Here is a 3,823-nt window from a genome sequence, read left to right on the forward strand (position 1 = left end):
AAGCCATACTTTCTTATTTCTTCTCATGTCTTACAATGTATTTCGTTGCTGAAACTGAGCATTTTCAATAACAAAACTTGGTTCCTCGCGCAATCAGCTTCCTCTCCTTGCATGCAGTGGCCTGGAAGGGGTGGACAGGCCCAATAGCGGGGAAACAGGGATGGATAGGCCCATTAGGGGGGAAACTCTCGAACTGAGCCCTGACCCATCTCTCTCCTTTCTGTCCCATATCTCCTCCAAGAGCCTCTTCCCTTTTCATGGAGGGACAGACGGTTAGCTCTGAGGGACCTCACACCCGTGGATCCCCTATCGCACCCCCGTCCACCTGGCTCTCTGTCCCCAGAAAGCCCTCCAATTGTGAAGCCAGGCCCCGAGGCTGCAGAAGCCTGGGTCAGAGACAGCAGCAGCCCTGGGGCCTCCGCCTGCCCGCCCGCCAGCACAGCAGATGCAGCCCAGGCCTCCTCGAGGTCGCGTGGCCTCCCCTGGGTGGCTGACAGCCAGCCCAGGGCTGGCCTGCGGGTGTCTGGTCCGGCTGGCCGCCAGCCACCCTCCGCCCACCGGTCCTGGAGCGAGGCCACTGCCGGCGCGACGCTCTGACCTTTCCCCCACTTCCCGTTCCAGCCTCCAGATGCTTCCAGGTCCCCGAAGCCAACAGGAATCACGTGCGGCCGGCCCCTGCCTCCCCTCTCAGGCTTGGGCCTCAGGGCAGCACGAGTGAGCAGGGAGGGCCGGGTTGCAGGCCTGCAGGGCCTGGACCACCCTGCGCTCCCCTCCTCCATTCAGCACCTGCCCTGCCAGCATTGGGCTCCTTTGGCCCCTGATGTCCTCCTCCCTTGAGCAACAGTCCTGAAGGTAGGCTCAGTGACCCACGCTCTCATGCTGCCCACGCTGTGGGTGGTCTTCCTCCCGGGACTCGAGCCTCTGTCATCTGCTTGGAGTTCCCTGAACACTCCTAGGCCCAACTCTCAGCTCCTTGTCTAGGGTCACAGCGCCACAGGGCTCCCCAAATCTTCACGGTCCAGACCCTGTCCCTAAGACAGACAGACAGAGTGCTTCTTTTCCCCTCAGGCCTGTGACCCTTCAGGGACGGGGGGCTTTGCCAGAGAGCCATGACCAGGCGACAGGGCCGGGTAAAAACGCAGCCCCAGCCCTAGCCTGAGATGCACATGGAGAAACCGAGGCACGGAGAGGTAAGCAGGGGCCAGAGAGACTGAGCCTGGTGACCACAGCCCCACACCCGCCTGGACCCTGGAGCAGAGGGCAGGAGTGGGGGACTCGGGATGGATTTGGTCCCGACTCTCCTACACCTCCATAAAACTGGAAAATATATATATAACTAAACTTAAAGATAGTTGGGAAGGAAAGTCGTTTTTGTTATTGTTTTAAATATTTTATTGAGGAGGACACTAAACATATGCAAAAGTAGACAGAACAGCATGGTGAACTCCTATGGAACCATGATCCAGCCACAAAAATGTCCATTTGACCAGGGGTCAGCAAGTTACGGCCTAAGAGCCAACTTCAACCCACTACTTGTTTTTATGAATAAAGTTTTGAGAATAGTTTTTTCAATCACTCATAAAACCATCAATCCCATTACCCAAATGTGATCACTGCTGATGTTCTTGTCAATTTCTGAGTTTTGAATTCTCTTTTTATTTTCTCCTAAATCTAGCTCAAGGACTTCTCAGGTGGCCAGTGGTAAAGAATCCATCTGCCAATGCAGGAGATGCAAATTCAGTCTCTAGGTCGGGAAGATCCCCTGGAGAAGGAAATGACCACCCACTCTGGTATTGTTGCCTAGAGAATCCCATGGACAGAGGAGCCTGGTGGGCTACAGTCCATGGGGTCACAAAGAGTCGGACACGACTGAGCGACTAACACTTTTTTCAGTTTTCCAGTTTCTGTGGTGTAAGTATTCTCATGAGGGCTGATCTCAAGCTATGATATGACACCACCAAACGTGGGCTGGAGGGGGTGTGCACACTCGGGGTGCCAGCTGGCTCCGGCCCCCATGGATGGCTCTCCTCCTCCTGGCAGTTGACAACCACAGAGGTCGGAGATGAGTGGGCTCCAGGCAGGTGACGTGTGTGGCCAGGAGGACTTTTTTCATAGGTACTCAAAGTTCCGGCTCAGCCCTACCTTAGAAGGTGGAGCCCCCATATCTTGGCATGTATTGTCTGTGTTTGCTGTGCTTCTTTGTTGCACGTGGGGGAAAGAACTTGGAGTACGCCCTGCATCAGCTGCTTCTTGTCCTCTGCGGTGCGGAAGCAGGGCCCTCGGTGTGAGAACTGGGGCTCATCTTCTCCCCCTGTGGGCAGGCAAATGCTTGGGGAGCAGCAGACAGGCTGTGTGTGTGAGGCTGAGGCACTGTCTCTAAGGCCAGGGTGCCAGGGCTCCCCAGAAGAGGCAGCTCTGAGCACCAGCTGTTAGCTCAGCCCCTGGGCTCAATGAGGCCTGCAGGAGCTAAGGGCACACATCTGTGTGAAGCCCTGGGGATGGGGGAGCCTGCCTTGCCCCTCCAGACCTTCCACCACCATCCAACATACACGCACACACAGTGGCCTAAAGGGAGAGGGACAAGAGCAGGGAGGCCCGAACCAGGGCAATGGTCTGGGGGAGGCTGGTAGCACCTGAAAGCCACGATCACCGAAGCTGAGACTGCCCCTTGCCTCTCGACATCGGGTCCTCAGCAGCTCTTGGCCTCTGGGTGTGATGGTTAGTCTTCCCTGTCAGCTTGGCCAGACTCTCATCACCAGTTAGTCCATCAACGCTAACCTAGAGGGTTGCTGGGAAGGGATTTTGTCCATGTGGTTAATGTCCACAGTCAGGTGGCTTTAAGCAAAGGAGGTTGCCCTCCGTAATGTGAGTGGGTCTCTTCCAACCAGCGAAAGGCCTTATAGCAAAGCTGAAGTCACCCTGAAGAAGAAGAAATTCCATCTGTGTCTGCAGTGGTTGGTCCTGCCCAAGAGGGTCCAGCCTGCCACCCGCCAACTGAACTTCTAACTCACCTAACCAGCCCCCACAACTGTGCAAGTCACTTCCTTGTAATAAACATCTCTTGTGTTCTGTCTCTCTCTATATATATGTAATATTACACAATATATATCATACATGATAGTACATATTAATAATAATATACTGTATGTGGAAATCTCATACTTGTTGTTTTAGCTGCTAAGTTGTGTCCGACTCTTTGCCACCCCATGGACTGCAGCCCGCCAGGCTCCTCTGTCCATGAGATGCTCCAGGCAAGAATACTGGAGTGGGTTACCACTTCCTCCTCCAGGGGATCTTCCCAGATCTGAGACTGAACTCATGTCTCTTACGTCTCCTGCATTGGCAGGCAGGTTCTTTACCACTAGTGCCACCTGGAAAGCCCTCACGTTGGTATACTATTCAGCAGAAAACAAAAAAAGCCCAAATTATTGTCTGCCTCCCACCCCTACCTCCCACCCCAACACTCCCACCCACCCACCCACCCACACACACACACACTCCTCCTTTATGCTTCCTTTTTTCTTTCCTCTTTGAGGCTCAGCTCAAACATGGCCAAGAGGCAGTGTTCTGACCCCAGGATGAAGTGCTGGTCTGCCTTGGGCTCCCCACTCCCTACACAGTTCCTCTGGCCCAGCCTCCAACGCCCGGTCAGCCCTGTGTCCTCCGGACTGTGAACTCTGGGACACCAGCACAGGCTTACTCTCCGGAACTCTGAGACCAGCTCCGGGCTGGCTGTCAGCAAGGGTCTGTTGAAATGAATGAATGAATAACGTGTCACTTTCCGAATGGCAGTGGGGGTCATTGAACCCTTTTGTGTCTTCTG

The 3,823-nt window shown here is 54.6% G+C and overlaps 1 long non-coding RNA gene across 1 annotated transcript; it reads left to right on the plus strand.

The window, feature by feature from the left end:
* Nucleotides 1-689: 689 nt before the first annotated feature.
* LOC121818946 (uncharacterized) lies at nucleotides 690-3,073 on the plus strand. Its single transcript, XR_006059013.2, has 4 exons — nucleotides 690-852; nucleotides 1,069-1,190; nucleotides 1,676-1,911; nucleotides 2,889-3,073. It is a non-coding gene; the product is annotated as an uncharacterized LOC121818946 (long non-coding RNA).
* The last annotated feature ends 750 nt before the right edge of the window (nucleotides 3,074-3,823 follow it).

The sequence above is a fragment of the Ovis aries genome, chromosome 3 (assembly GCF_016772045.2).
Source record: "Ovis aries strain OAR_USU_Benz2616 breed Rambouillet chromosome 3, ARS-UI_Ramb_v3.0, whole genome shotgun sequence".
Taxonomy (NCBI): Eukaryota; Metazoa; Chordata; class Mammalia; order Artiodactyla; family Bovidae; genus Ovis; species Ovis aries.